Source organism: Euprymna scolopes, chromosome 18, assembly GCF_053919585.1.
Source record: "Euprymna scolopes isolate OS-2025 chromosome 18, ASM5391958v1, whole genome shotgun sequence".
Lineage (NCBI taxonomy): Eukaryota > Metazoa > Mollusca > Cephalopoda > Sepiida > Sepiolidae > Euprymna > Euprymna scolopes.
This window is the reverse complement of record NC_136499.1, coordinates 59,509,781-59,526,832: the sequence shown is the minus strand read 5'-3', so window position 1 is coordinate 59,526,832 and position 17,052 is coordinate 59,509,781. Positions and strand designations below refer to the sequence as shown.

Here is a 17,052-nt window from a genome sequence, read left to right as displayed (position 1 = left end):
AATTGCACATAACAATTTTTCCATTATATTTCCTGGGTGAATTTTATTTGGAACATTTGACCAATTTAGTCAAGATTGTTATGATTAGAATTTGAATAAACAAGCAAAAAAAAAAAAAAAAAGCTACATTAAAATTATATTTGAATGAGCATTATTTTTCCATGTCATTTTCTTCCTAAGGAACAGATTTCTGGTTTCTGGTATTTACAAACTCGATAATTTTAAGTAATAAAAAAAAAGGCAGAAAAACTTTACTGCTGAGAAAATACAGACTTTTATTAACTTTTTAAGTTTAAAAACAAACCCAACATAGATAAGAATAAAAAATATCTAGATAGATTTCAGTTTTAAAAACCCACCATAGTTTATAATATTTCTAGCATAGTACCCATAAAACACAAACAGGATTATTTACATACAAATCAGTTATACATAGTTGAACTTTTTATTTTTTATCAATCTGTTATTTTTTAATGTTGAAAGAATAAAATAATTATATGAATGTGTTTGTGAAAAAAAAAAAAAAAAACAAGACCCCAAATACTAATTTCAATATAGATGCGCATAGTAACTAAACAAAATGATTAAAATTAAATGTGAATTTTTATTGGATAAATTTTGGAAAAGTCAGTCTGAGTCAGACATTTCTAGCTTCAGAACCTTCTTATCGCCATTGATCATCTCAAACTATTCATTGCAAATTTACTCTTTCTAACCTTATATGCAAAAAAAAAAAAAAATCGTTTTGACACTGATTTAAATAAGAAAATATCTTTGTCACTTTTTAAATAAACAGTCAAGTTTTCTAGCATTGTTATCTTTCTGATGCTATTTAATTTACTGCATATATTTGTGTATAAAGTGATGTACATTTTAAGATTAAAAATCGTGCCATTTTAGGTATAACCTGTGTTAGACTGTAGAGTCTAGACAAGTTAAATGGTCTGTCTCATGGCTCTTTCTTGCACAGATAATTTCCTTTTTGTTTTTGTTTTTTTTGTAAGACATATTATAAATTGTTTCTCGGCATCTGCGCGTGATAATACATGCATTTACGCAAATGCGATCTATTTGATTTTCATATATAGAACCAACCCGCTGCACACTTACATGCAACAAATGCAAATGTTGCTAATCAGATATTCTAATCAATGACATGCTGTATATTCCAGGTACAGTTACTGTTTTTAGACATAATTTATGTCACATACCATAATAACGTAAATGCATACATTGCACGAGCAATAATATACTGTAATAATGTGAACACATGCGTTAAGTTTCATTAAATAATTGTCATTAAATTGTTAGGGGAGAACGACATGTCGTAAACACTACATTTCCTAACCTACTAAAAAACCGTCATGTGATCACCGAATACATCATATCGAACTTAGGCCTATAGTCACGTCTAGACAGTGAACATTGCAAGAGCTATTCCAATTATTATCAAGCCTCCCACTGGAAAACCGTGCATGTGCTTACATGCTGAAAAACAGACTGTAGTAGGGTTCAGAAGGAGTGCAATTAATTACTATATACCAAGTGCACAAACAAAATGGCATTTTCTATGTTATGATCAAGTACTGAGTCGCTCTTTAACAACATTGCTAAAAACATTACTTATGTATAAGTCGACCCGCCCCAAAAAATAACCTAAAAATCATCTCTCAGAAATTCGACTTATACACTAGTATATATACAATAAATTATTTTTAAGTTTTTCTGTTTTTTTTTTACTTTGACCATTTCTTTCTTTTGTTTTGAAATTAATAATTTTTGTTTCTGAATTTTAAAAATAATTGATAATTTGTATTGTTTAGATTATTAAGACTACTGTTTTCATTTTGAGTTCTATTTTCACAAAATTTTGACTTCTGACTTTTTTTCAGGTGTATCTTTCAAATGTATGTTTCAGGAATATTTATATTTGTTAATGGAATTTGGAAAGGAACTCTTTATTTAATCTATGCTCTCGCCATGGCCAGATAGAAATATTAAGTCATATTTTTAGTATCGTACACATTGAGGGTTAAACTTTCAACCTCCAAAAGAGTGTTACTGGTGGCTGAATATTTTATCTAGTACTTTATCGATTATTTATTATGATTCATATTTTATTCTGTTTTTCTATTTTGTAGCATTACAAAAAATTCTACAATCTGAATTCATTTAAAAGTTAATAAATTTGAATATTTCCAAAAAGGAGAGTAAAAAGTGAACCTTGGATTTACTTTTGCCAGCCTTGTCATTCTTACTTCTCTTATTTTGGTCTATAGTCCCGACATTTTAAGAGTGATTTTTCTAACAAAGGCGAAAGAATTGCTGTTTTCTGAGTCAAAATCTATTTAACACTTATATTGGCTATTTTTTTAAAATTCGAAATAGTATTCTTTTTTGGATCCTTACATCAAGTGGCTTCATGCCTTGTTTGAGGGCGACTTCCATGAAAAACTAAGCCCCATTTTGGTTCAAATACAGTTATTAATTATTATTAATATCATCACTCAGATCTTCAAACTCTGTAGGATCTAAAGAGAAATATCTCTGTTGTCTAATGCAAACAAATGTGGTATTTGAAGTGAAAAAGTGAGAATTACATTTGCTTGAAACTCTACAACTAATAGAATATTTAACTAGATAGATTGCATAACGGCCTCATTTAAAATAGTTTTATGTATCGTATTGTTTCATTTTAAAAAACAAATTATTAAAATGCTATTGCTTGATTCACTAAATCAAAGTTAATCAACGTTTGCTTCCTATATATTTTAATTACATGGAATATATTCTAAAATATTCTTAACTTTTGGGATTAAGTTATGCTTAAAAAACTTCCATTGTCATTGTTCTAATTAGCCGTAATTTTCAGTTATCATGAAGTAATCCACCTCTTTCTATCTATCACTTTCACTCTTTCTCATTGTATATTGTTTATACCCTTGCTGTTATTCTATATGCTGTATGTTACTCTCGCTTCTGTCCTCCTCCCTCTATGCTTGATAACAGTTAAAAATAATAAAGAAAGGAAAGAATAAAAGATTGGAATAATCCATTATGATCAAAAGGGAATATCACTAGAGGTGATAATAATATTTAAGCCATAATTAGAAAGAGAAAATAGAGAGAGAGAGTAATAAGGTTGTTTAGTTCTCTCCCACTGCAAGAACTTAGACACCAGAAAAGGGGAACTCTGACTTGTAAAAAGTGCCTGGGCAGCCCCGTCGGTATTCCCCTGTGAGGGCGCCACGGGCAATTAGCAATAAACCAACCCCTTCTCTAAGAGAAAAGGCAAAGCCTGGGAGGATGGACCTCCTAGAACTGCATAGAACTAAACTCCCACCACAAAATCAACAAGGACTGGATCATTACAGGAATGGTTCAATCTCTGCTGATTTGAGGGTCCGAGGATAAAAATCCCTCGCCGGGAGAGTAGGAAGATGATATTTTTTGTTTTTATTATTTTTTTACATTTAACTTTCTTTGCAAACTTTTTTTTGCAAACTCATTGATCGAAATAATTTCAGCTGAGTTCAAAGGATGAACCAACGAGTCAAATTATTTTCTAGTATTTCTTTAATTATTACACACAACTAAAGCTAATATTATTGTGAATGAAAAGATAAACAAAATATTATAAATTCAAGCAAGTTTTCATCTTAGTTTTCTTTTTCATGATTACAAGCATAAATCCATCTCTACATGAAGCTATGTGCATATGTTTATAGATTTCTATGCATATAATTAATTTCTAAACTAATTAACCTATCAATTGTAAATTTTGGAACACATCTACAAGATATATGGAATCGTAATATGGTCTACACTTATTTTAATTTAGTTTCATGCAAAGAGGTAAAACGGAGGTGAAAGCCTTTCATGAAAATTCAGATATCTATGCATATTTCATTAAATAATATGGACAATTTGTACATGCACATTTTAGTAAAGATCCATTCACATTTCCTAATGAGTATTTATTTGAGGAAGCGGACTGGTTAATAAATTCATTATGGTTACAATTCTAAGTACTTTTGGTCTGATCGCTGACCATCCATGGAGACTTATATGTATTGTGAAAATAATGAACATTAAATATTAGAGTAAATTTGCTAGAGAAACCATTTAACTTCATTGTAATAATTAGTATTTAATTTAACCAGATAAATATTTAGATGCTGGTTATCTTAACAATACACATGACACATGAAGGTGATTTGTGATCAAACCGGAAATGCTTCGAATTTTAACTTTGAGAATCAGCAAGTTCTTACTTGAAAGATAGACATCAGGAAACTTGAATCTCTACCAAAAAACTGTCCATATTATTTAATAGATAGCACAGATGATAAAAGGATACTTCTCTTCGTTTTGATACCAAAGGAATGTTTTGGGTTTATGTAAAATTAAGTATAGGTTCCCTAAGGGTTCAATTAGTTTTTAACTATTTCGTTTCATTTTTTCTAAGCATTTTAAAATGTTTTTGTAAGTTTCTCTTAGTTTGTTTTTAGTTTTTATCATAACTATGTGCTCGTATATATGTTATGTGTATACATACATGTTGTACATATGAACAAAATCCAAATACATTTCTGTTTCTAAGTTTTATTCTTACAATATTCTGACAATTATTTTCTCACCCGGCCGAGAGTTTCAGAAAAAAATGTGTTAGATTATCATAACATCAACTGCAGAATGGGGACACACACACACACACACACACACACACACACACACACACACACACACACACACACACACAATATATATATAGTTCTGTGGGTTGAGCTTCCAGTGTTTCTGTGAAACCGAAGGTATCGTCAAATGATCAAACTAATGCATATTGTTCTTTTAAATAAATAAATATATGCTTTTACACACAGCAGTACTGAAGAACTGTGATACAGCAAAACTTTTTGTGGTTAACTACTAATGGCACTAGCACACAAGCGTTGCTTGGGAAAACTGAAGAATCCCAGAAACTCACTCTTCACCTCTGAACCCTATATTAGTATTTTTACTTGATTTATTTTGTACCACGTACTAAATGAATACATAATGATGAATATTTAAATGTTTGCATTATTTCATAACTATGAAAGAGTAGCAACAAACTTACGTAGAGTAGGGGAATATTTAAATTAAAAATTTTTTTTTTTTTTTTTTTTTTTGCACAGGAGGAGGAATTTTAAATAATTATCTACAAATAAATGGTAGAATGAAGATACTATTTGATAGAAATACGAGTATTTGTAAATGAAGTGATTTTTGCAAAGTATTATATTTAAAATGATCAAGATTTAATTAAAAGATTGATATTTGCTGCAAAAGCAAAAGCGCATCTGAATTTGAACAAATATAAATTAAATTGAAAAATAAATTAAAATCAAATACATTAAAACTTAGTATTATTGCATAACGACAGTTAACGAGTTTTTAATTTGGGATGGGGTGGAATAAAAGTGTCTGTACACTAAAACTTGAAGGAAGTCACTGTTTTATATGATTAAATTTTTTTTTAAAATAAAGTGTTCCGGCATAAAACACAGATGCCCATGTTTCCATGATAACTGACCTACTTTCTTGCATGATGTCATTAATTACACGGGACTATTTTCCGGTGAAAACTGTTTTTTGTTATCATGAACAAGTGTGTGAAAAACCATTGCGCACAAAGCATCTGTTATTACAATACATATGCATCATTCCTCTTTCATTAAGTAAACAAAAAACTTAAGCATACATGCTTTACAAACGATAGTGAAAAATAGTGTATAATCTTGTATTAAGTTTGAGCCTAAAATATTGTATGGGACGTTTTATTATGCATATTCTAAGAACATAGAGAAGAGTGTGGATGTTTGTTCATTATTTGTAATCTGAAAAACAAAAGTTTGGAATGTCTTTTGCAATATCCGTGCAATTTGCTGATTAGGAGAGTGATTAGTATGAAGTTAGTGAATGGACAGTATAATATGTAACAATGACCCAATTATATTTTCACTGCATTTCTCTAGCTGTATCTTTGTTGACGGATGAAGATTTATTATTGAAAAGGGTGAGATCATGGCCAAAAATTAATACCCCCCCCCCAAAAAAAAATAGCTGAAAGAAATCTCTCAGCTTTAAAATTAAGAGAAATATTTTCTGGAATAATTTAAGTATTTCTATAATAAATAACAAGCAAAATGTAAATAAAAACTAAACCAAATCCCATGTACATAAACAATTAAAAAAATTTCCCACATTACCACAGATTGCATCTCTGCAGACTACTACATGGTCGTCTTCAAATCCAGTGTCAACAAATACTTGTCATAAACTGTTCCCACAAGTGATCAAACTTTGTTTGTTCTATTCATTATTTTCAATCCTCTCATAATATTCGTCATTTAACTGACATGCTATCAACCTCATTAACGCTTATCCTCAAGTCGCTTTTGGCATTGATCAGTGATAACTTATTATTAACAAAAATAATAACAGTAACAACAAAAATTATGTAAAAGCTACTTATTTAAATACTTAAAACTAAAATATTTTTAAACGAATGTTGGAGAATGAAATAATGATTACAAGCAAAAGGAGGAGTTTCTATTACATTCTATAGATCTCTTTTTAATCTTGGTAATAATAAACATTTAATCTACATTTGGATTGAATCTTGGGATAGTTTTTATAAGCTGCAACCATATCAACAACTCATCTCAGAGGCAACATGATACAACATCGGTGAATATGCATGGCATAAATCAAATCGTCGAAAACCTTTCTAATAATGCGTATTAGCCACTCAACAAGAAAATCAAATGGAACACACCATAGGAGACAGTTTCACGGAAATATAGTTGAAGAAAAACAAACGGACACAATTGTACAAAAACATACCTAATAAACAACAAGAACTGATATATGCCCATTCAATCTACTTGTTAAAGAATTAAAATGCTATTTCAATCTTGTGACATTCTGATAGACAAAGTCTCTTATTGAGATGCTTAAATGCATCTAAAAACTTGCAAGCCAACAATTTAGCTTGTAAGTTGTTCAATTATTCAAACAAAAGTATTTCCTACTCAATTATCAGGCAGTTATACATTTAATGACTAATTTTTTTAGCTAGTAAAACTATATTAGTAAGAGGAAATAAACATCAAAAACTTTCGGCCAAAAGTATTAGGATTTACCTCCTCCCTACTTTTTCAGATTGTCTTAAAAAATAATCCATTCATAAGAGAAGAAATAACAAATTGAAATAAAGAATTACAATTCAGAGAAGAAACAAAAATCTATTTTTAGCATTTTGTTTAGTTTGCATAAAAAGCATCAGAATCCCATTTTGAAAGCTATCATTTGCTGACTAAACGGTTTTATTAATTTTACTTGCTGAAGGACAGTGTCCCCTTTTACCTGAAGAAGGACACTGTCTCCTTTTATCTGTTGAAGAATAGTGTCCCCTTGATATTTTCTTGCTCATCATGGTTGGCCAGCAGGAATTTAAAATCCAATTTTCTTGCATGCTGAATTATGTTTTTGAAAGGTTTTGACGCAGTCATACTACTAATGTTATTTTGTATTTTTTATTCTTCTAAATTGCTCTACCAAAGCTTGAGAGTCTAATCCCTGTACTATTTTACTCATAGCTGAATGGGAGAGAGACGGACTTCTATTGTTTGCAATGGTATTAGTTAAAATGATTCAATAGCTTGCACAGAATTCAAATACAGCTTCGAACAGAGATCGGCACTGCCAACCACTGGTATTTCTGACTGAACAGTTTGTAACATAGCTTGGTTGAGAAAACTGCATATTTTAAAAGGTAGGTGCACCCTACTATTTCAGAATAGTTATACAAAACTTAAATTTAATTTAAACTATGCCCTCCTCCTAAGATTAATGATTATCAATTACAACAGAATCAAGTGGTGAGATTTGTTAAAGTGAAGCTGATCAAATTTTATAATTAATTAGTAAAAAACTACCTTCCACTGTATCAATTAATCTAGTTGAAACCTTCTTTACAGAAAACAAATAAACAATTTTCATTCCATATTTGGTCATTTGGAGAAAAACAACAAAAAGATGATTGCCATGATTTTATTTGATATATTCTAATGTTGAGATCTGATTTTGTATAAGCATAAAAATTCTCAATTAAAACTGGTTATATTATGAAAACAATAAACGAATAAAAAAAATGGAATGTCAATTTTCGTTAGTTTCACCTTTATTAGTAAAGACAGAAAAAAAATTAGGATTTTGAAAAAAAAAAAAAAGGGAACTTTTTTTATAATTAAAAAAAGATAAGGGAGCAGGCTTTTCTTTTTTTTTCTGGAAAATATTATGGTTATTATTGTCATTATCATCAAAAACAAAAAGTAATGAAAATAATAGTTAAAGAAACATTTTAGTAATTTATCTTTTTTTTATTATTAAATCACGTTAATTATTACATATCATTGAAACAAATGCATATATATATATAGGAAAAATAGGACAATAAAATTAGAAATGTCTTACACCAAAGGTAAATTTATTATAAACTTGTTAAAAAAGAATAGTGATGCAGATGAGGCATACAAATAGTTGTTTAGATATTTACTCTCTAGTATATATATATAGTATTTCAGAGTAATATATTGCATTATTGAGTTAAATAACAGAGCCGTTTGATTATAAAATAGGTTGTGATAAATAAAAAAAAACAGTTACTCATTTAGATACATTCAGTTTTGAGAGGACAAACAAAAAGAGGATAAATCTTCTCATAATTTTTATTCAATTCTAATGAATTTCTTTAGTGAGCATCTAAAATGAGGACCTTTTATATCAAAAGTAAATTATGACAAATATAAACTAAATTACAATTTCTAATTTTGTCAAAAAAATTTTTGATTGAAAAAATTGACAAAAGAAAAAACTAAAAAAATAGTATAAAAGAATATGCTAAAAATAGACACAAATCATCTATAAATTTTTAAAGAAATCTCTAAAAATCCAGCACACTAATTTTCATACTCTCAAAACAATCATGCTAATTCAATACTCTCTATTACCTGGTCGTGGCTGAGAGAATGAGAAGATGCTACCCCATAATAAAGAGTGTGTTCGAACTTCTGTGAAAATTCCCTCAAATTCAACAAAAAGATTCTCATATTCAAAAAGAAGATTGGAGGTTACATCAGACAAAATGTGAGAATAACGCTCAAGATAGGAACAGTCGTCTGAATAATCAAAATAAATTATAAATTCTTATTTAAAAAATTCAGAAACATAGTGAGGTAGCTGTTTACATTATATTTAAATTTCTTCATGTTAGTACACTCTGGGTAACCCAGAGCAGAAAGGGATTTCTAAGGCGGGCAGTTTAAGTAAATAAACTATTAGAATAGAAATCTTTCTGGCATCTGGGGACCTCCACATTTATGGGGTGGGATTTTGCTGATTGTCGGGGGGGGTATTTATGTTACAAGGGTCATAAATGCAACAAGTTTGTCAGAGTACATTTCATTGAAGTACTTGTAAAATAAGGACAGAGATCAAACATTGTGACAATAGAACAATGGCTGGAACTTTGTGACAGTGTGAAACTTATTTGATTTGAGGCTCTTTTATGGACCCTTTCGAAAAGGGACATACTAGTGGTTGGTGCATCATCCCAGATGTTACAACAATACTCTATGCATGGGTGAATGATGATCTATCTTTCATTCATGTGTAAAAGTAACAAAATAATTCTGACGGTGGAAAGAAAATGTATGATTAAATGAAATATTTTGTTTGCAAGGTTTATCAAATTTTCTTAAACTTTAAACTCAGATTATGAAAGTCCTCAGTAATGGGGGTAGGTTTTGAAATGCACAACGTAAACAACTTTTGTGTGGAGATCGTGTGTATTGTTTTTTTTTGTGTTTTTTTTTTTACTTAGACGTTTTTCACTATCAAATTGAATCATAAAATATATTTTAAAATGTTACTATGAAAAATAAAGTATTTGTAAAACAAAAAAGAAATAACATCCATTAATCATAATGGTTATTCGAGAATAACCACCAATTGGAGAGAGAGAGAGAGAGAGAGAGAGAGAGAGAGAGAGAGAGAGAGACAGACAGACAGACAGACAGACAGACAGACAGACAGACAGACAGAGACAGATCAAAGAAAAGGGAAAAGAGAAAAAGAATTATCATGCTGCTTCTTTTCAACAATTGCTAGCAAGCACAAGTAAAGGACAACCCCCTCCTCCACCCCCGAGAATTACTAATTAGAAAATGAATACTTTATGGGCACTAAGTTCAAGAAGAAAAACAATTTATTGGATTAAAATTGTTTTGTCCTTTTATTTTTTACAAACATAAACCTAAGACAGAGAAAAACTAAAAAGACTGACTTTCTTTTAATTAGTTTTTCTTTTTTTAAGAGTTTATTTAGCTCTAGGAAGAAACACCGATGGAAATTATTTAATTGCTCAGGAGGTTAGACACAAGGTTAGATGAGGGTTGAAAAGCTAGCACCCTATACGAAGTGCACTTTGGCCAACAAAAAAATCACAAAATGCCTGAACAGTGTCGTATGCATTTCTTGGTGTAGGCATCTCAAGCGATTACCAGAAAACAAACCTCTTCTCAAAGAGTAAGACCTGGGAGGTTGGACCTCCTTAAACTGCACAGAATCATACCTCAGCTTGACAGATGCAGGGCCACTTAATTTTAAAACTAATGGAATTAAAAAATTCAAGTCTATATTTAACTTGACCTTTAACCTTTTTAAAGATCCATAATTATACGCTCAACAAATCAAAAAAATGAAAATAAATAAAAGATAAACATATATTGACTACCAGAAAAAAGATATTTTCTTAAAGAGAGAGAGAGAGAGAGAGGAGGCAAAAATAAAAAAATAATAATTAGTGCCTGGATACTTTCGTGTGATCAACAAGCTCATCAGACTTTTCACAAATTTTTTTTCATTGAGATGCTGACGTTTTTAGCTCTACCTCAAATAACCTAGTAAGTATATATATATATATATATATATATATATATATATATATATATATATATATATATATATATATTAATACTAATTGTACTTATGCAGGATGGTTTGGAAGTTTTATTTTATCTTTTTTTTTTTTAATTATGCTACTTTTTTTTTTTACCAAATAATTTTAATACATGAGAAATTTGCTAAGGATTTTAAAGTCACAGACAACTTTCTTTACGACAGTTTAAATACTGTCAAATTTCTTTCAAATTTTGAAAGATCAAAGTAAGTAACTTCTTTCAACTATTAACAAAATATTAAAATGAGACCTAAATCATTCTAATTGATATAATTTTGTAATTTATGTTTTTAAAAGTTTCATTATGTTTTGCACTATTGCATTTTTGATTTTTAAAAATATATGATTAATAGTAAATATAAAAAAGAATTAGGACAAAGTTATGTTGACATGAGAAGTACTCAGATTTTTTTTTTTTTTAATTTAGAAATTAATTTATGAACACTTTGTTTTACAAAAATTCTGAAAGTGAATGCCTGAAGGGGAAGGGGTGATCATTCTGCTATAAAGTTACATAGTGATTTTTTTTTTGTTCCATAATATGTAAATTTGGTGCTTAATCGATATAAACTTTTACGGAACTTTTCAAAAATTGACTTCAGAGGATTATCCAAAAATCGCCAAAGTAATACATCTTTTATAGATTTTTCAAGTCAGTGGTCAGCTAATTAATGAGGATTATTCTTCAGTCGTGATAGTGTATTAATTACTAGAGCTATTTTTTAAGGTGTAAATTGGGTCATACAATATTATTTCTTTGGGAAAAGAATTCATTTTTAAAATAATTCTTATCTCTATATTAATAAAATTATAAGACAACTTCATGTATATGTGTTTTTATGACATGTACATTAAATTAACATTTTAATTTATTTACTGTTGATAGAATTTTTATTGTAATCAAAAATATGAAAAAAATGAAACCAAAACTTTAAATTCTATTGATCAAATAAACAATCACGAAATTAAATCCACTAGAATGCATTTCAGTTTATTCATAAACAAGTCAGTCATTTGAACATTTTGTTAATAGGAGAAAAAATAGAATTTCTTTGTGACACTTTCAAATTTGAAACAAATTTGGAAACATTTAAACTACCGAATAGAAAGTAATTTCTAACTTCCTTTCATTTTGTCGGATTCCATTGATCAATCAAATGGATTAAAACTACACATCATACATCATTAGCTTCAGTTTGATCCCAACCAGGTTATGGGAAGTAAAATTCCCTCAGAGTTACTTGGGATCAAAATTAATGCATGGAGGGTTTATTTTTCTTTTTAATTCTTATCATTAGATTTTAGAAAACAAGACTTGAAACTAAACCAAACACCACTAAATATTATTGCTTACATGTTTCAGAATTTTTATTGTCTGTAATCTCATCTTCAGCACAAACAATTATTTATCAATTCATTACAGGTTGAACATCTGTTTCAGAGATTTTACTTTCCATAAAACCACCTTTACTTTTTTTGTTTTGTTTTATGTGTTTGCGATTTACCAATTCCATTGTTAGTTGTAATGTAGTTAGCCTGCAAGGAATTAATAAACTTGTTAATATCCGGTATAATCTTTTAAAAAAGTGGAAAGACTGGGGAGGTTAAAGAAGTCAGTTTTGTCCTGGAGTAATGTAATTGCTATTTATTTGCACCTCTCCATGAAGGCAGGATTTGACACAAGGTCAAGTTTAATGTGAGGTGTGGTTATGCAAGAACAAATGCAGTCATTGCTGGTAACAATCGATTACTCAAACTCTGAAGATGGTGTTATCTTGCTTGCTTGTCACCGTGCACATGTTATCTTCAGACCATAAATGTCTTATTTTTGGGTGGTGAGAAGAAGGAAGAAAAATATAGAGGGTGAATAATAAGAAAAGTGGTGAGAAGAATGGAATGATGTAAAAAAAGAAAAGAAAAAAGATTAAAAAAAAAGGAGAATGAAGAGGAAAGAGATGGTCTATTGTGACATCACAAAAAAGTCCGATTGATATTTGAGAATTCCCTAAAGTTTTCATAAATATTTGAAAATTGTGAAAGGATTTCATAAATATATAATAATATATATACCAAATAGTAACCCAATGGGTTACAAGTGGCCTAGTTACCTATAAAAACTGCCTGTTTAGACCTGTTATTATTCTCCAGTATGGACGCCTCAGGTGATAGGCAATAAACTATCCCTCTTCCTTTCAGAGGAGGTAATCCCAAGGAGGATGATCTCCTGAGAATAGAATATGTACTACATTTTGATTCTAGTGAGAGTGTCGGCTGGTGTAATATAATAATAATAATGATTATTATTTTGGGGGAGGGAAGGGGGAGTAGTTATTTTATTTCGCCCAACCACCACGTCTCTATCTCTCACTGCAACAACCACAATCGTTCAGCCGCCAGTAAAAAAATAAAAAATAAATCACGCACTGCTAAAATAAAGCCAAGAAAGACTGACCAGTTTCATGGCCCAGACAGTCTTGTTCTGATGATAGATTCCACGCACATCGTAAATATTTTTAGGGGCCACGCCTCCTTTCCACTTACTGAACCCAGCATAAGTCAGTTGGTTGACGAAATAAATTCTAAATTCCTTTAGTACACCAGTAGTTAAATTTGCTCTAGTCATAAAATAAGTCGGACCCCCACACTCAGTGGAGCGAGACAGCGAGACATCGACGATTGTATCGAACGGAACAGTTGAATAGATTGATGTCCACACACACACACACACACACACACACACACACACACACACACACACACACACACACACACACACACACAATAATAATAATAATACATCTTGGACAGGTTTTCGAATAGCTAAATTAATTACGAACGTCAACACTATCATCGTATATGCCTCTTCATATTTTGGACAAACACACTAATATATATATATATATATATATATATATATATATATATATATATATCTGTAGAAATCCTTATCTAAGAAGTTCAATGTAATTACAGAGCAATATAGAGAATAAATGACAAAAAGTTAGATTCCAAAATTCATGATGTTGACCATCTTATAATTTATTCCTTTAATTCAGTTGACTTATACAATTTTTGACAGTATCTGTTTCATAGCGCAAAATCAATCACTTAATTATTATAGCAATCAGTGAATATATATATATATATATATATATATATATATATATATATATATATATATATATATATTAACTGTAGTGTACCTATCCAGAGTTGCTAGTTTTTCTTAGAACTTACAAAAATTATTGTATGTAGTTTCCAAAACTTTCGATCTTTTAATACACGAGGATTTGCTAAAAAAATTTAAATCCAAACATAACTTTCTATTTGACAATTTAAATGCTTCCAAGTCCCTTTGAAATTTAAAAGAGTCACCAAGTAATTTAACGTTTTTAAAAAAAGGGTTAAACGATTAAAATGGATGACTTATTTACACATAAATCGAAATGCATCCTGATGGATTTAATTTCGCGATAATTTTTTAAAATAATTTTATTTACGTTATTGCATTTTTCATTTCAAGAAATATTCGATTAATGGTAAATCATAAAAAAAAATGTGTTATAAATAAAGGTGAGAAACAGACATGGTTGCACAATTTTATTAACATAGTGATTTTTTTTATAGGAACTAATTAGAGCAGATAGGGAGGTGTAGGTGTGGTTAAAAATAAGGAAGAACAATCGTAACAAGTAAAAAAAGGAACAAAGCAGGCCGTAGTTGTATAATTGCAATAAGATTTCGTAATGTTACGGTTATAAATATCTTTATTATATTATTATAAAATTACAAGTCAATGTTGCCTATTTTTTTTTTTTTACAGCACGCATCATCAACTAAATAAAAACAAAACAAAAAGCAAAAAAAAAAAAAAAGCAAAAAAAAACTCGAGTGGTGGTGACGATATTATTACAAGAGTCGATTGACAGCAAGAGGGATTAAAATGGGTGTGGGAATTCCAACAAACCAGTCATCGACCAACAATCAACTAACCTCATCAGGATTCAGTGATTATTTTATTTACCTGCCTCCAACTGCAGCAAGGTTAGACATGACGTCGGTTTTATAATGGGGGAATCCATAATCCCTTCTACTCCCACTGAAGCACTTTCGGACCCGACGGCATTTCCCGGTGGGCGCCTCAGGCGATCAGCAGAGCAGCGATGACTCAATTTCTCCTCCAAAAGGAGGAAGGAAGTATTACCGTTTGATAGCCTCATAGAATCGCAAGTGATTATTATTACTATTGTTATTATTACATTCTTTGCCCTTTGGCTAAGATCAAAGTGTAATATCCTTACACTTCGTCTGTTCTGTTCTCCTTCAATGAAACCCTTCTAGATTGAGGTAATTTTTATTTTTCTCCTAATCCAGAATGACTCTTTTGAGAGAACTGGATCCCCCCAACCCCAACACACATTAAAACCAGTGTGTCTAACTCTGCCCTCGTGGGGAGCTAAGTAAATAGGGATGACCATAAAGGGCAACCTGGAGATAACCGTAAACGGAACACATGCGCTAAAGTTTCAATTTGAGTAGTCGTCATTCAAATTAAAATTAGCAAGATCAAAATATGAAGGGCCGTTTTTTTCTTTTTCTTTTTGAAGTTTTGCTTTTTGGCGGAGAAGGCTGGAAAAGCAGTGTGTTTTTGTACGAGCTGCAACATGTTAAGAAGAGAGGGCAAGGGCGGTCGGTTTGCTAAAACTGACGCGAATGAAATAAACATCAAAACAGAAAGAAAGGTAGGCTAGGTAAAAAAAAAAAAAGAAAAAAAGTAGAGTTGATGGTGAAACTTAGTGGTGGGGGATCAGCAGTGGTCCGCGAGGGATGGGGATAGGTTTTCTTCTTCCTTTCTTTGTTAATGTTACATGGACCGACACTCCTTGAACCCCACTTTTGGACTTTGTCGTCTTATTTAACATCAATCACTTTATCTGTCAACAATAGTTGGTTATATTCACCCCCGAAGCCGCGAGAATCCGCCAAAGACTACGAACTACAAGAAACTAAGTAAATTACGAAAATTCTGATATTGTTTTTCAACTTGAAGAATATTAGGAAACTAAATACACGCCAGCTTCATTTATTGGAAAGAAGATCTTACCTGAGGAAAGAGAAACAATAAACAGGACTTCCTTGGACCCTCTGTTCTTGTTAGTATTCACCCAGAATGCGTGTCACTCTCTGTGTAAACCGTGTAAAACGTATATACATGTACACACCTAGATCTACACCAACTGCAGACGATTGGTTGCGTATGTCGGTCTGGTCGTGCGTGCGTTTCGATTAATATCAGATATTCGTGCGCACCCGCATGCGCGTGTCTATTATTTGTCTGCCTGTCCGTTTCGTCGCCCGAGCCAGACCAGAGCTCTTCCTCTCTTTCTTTTTTTTTTTTTTTGTTTTTTTTACCCACGCATACACACGAAAGTCACGCACGCACACATGCACACGCTGTGTTATGCGCACTTGCTCACTGACATTCCCTCTATTCTCTTTCTCTCTAATAGTCTATATGCATGCAGGAGAACGAATCTCTAAACGCACGCGCACCCTCTCTTTTTAGCAGACTCTTTCCTTCTCGCTCTCACTCGCCCCCCCACCCCCACCTTTCCTCGTCTCACCACCGGGTACCTTGGCCACCACCCCCACAAACAGTCTATGTCTGTGCCTATCTCTAAATACACGCCACACTTCGTGCGTGAGACACAAAGACTGCACCAACCACCCTCCCAGACACATTAATACTAAATAGTAAGTAATGCTTTCTGTAAGTCAACAACTGAACAAGTCGCTGAAATTTACCAAATATCCCTTAATGGGTCATCATGATTTGTTTCTAGTTAAGAACGAAGATAGACAGAAAACCACCGCCTCCGCCCTCTCATCCAACTTTTTGGCTCCATGCTTTTTTTTTTTTTTTTTTTTTTGAAAATTATTAGATAAATAATTTTACCAACTATCCCTTTATTAGCACCTTTTACCAC

The 17,052-nt window shown here is 31.1% G+C and overlaps 1 protein-coding gene across 14 annotated transcripts in view; it reads right to left on the bottom strand.

Annotated features, from left to right (window-relative positions):
• Positions 1–17,052, bottom strand: part of LOC145297628 (uncharacterized) — a 187,892-nt gene that overhangs the window by 151,955 nt on the left and 18,885 nt on the right. Inside the window, exon 1 of one of the 14 annotated variants that reach the window (XM_080143726.1) lies at positions 16,170–16,682. The exons of 11 other annotated variants lie outside the window; for them this stretch is intronic. The gene's annotated coding sequence lies outside the window, so the exon portion shown is untranslated. Of the gene's footprint in view, positions 1–16,169; positions 16,683–17,052 lie in introns of those variants that run through there. 2 more of the 14 variants (XM_080143721.1, XM_080143727.1) reach the window with 2 other exon arrangements.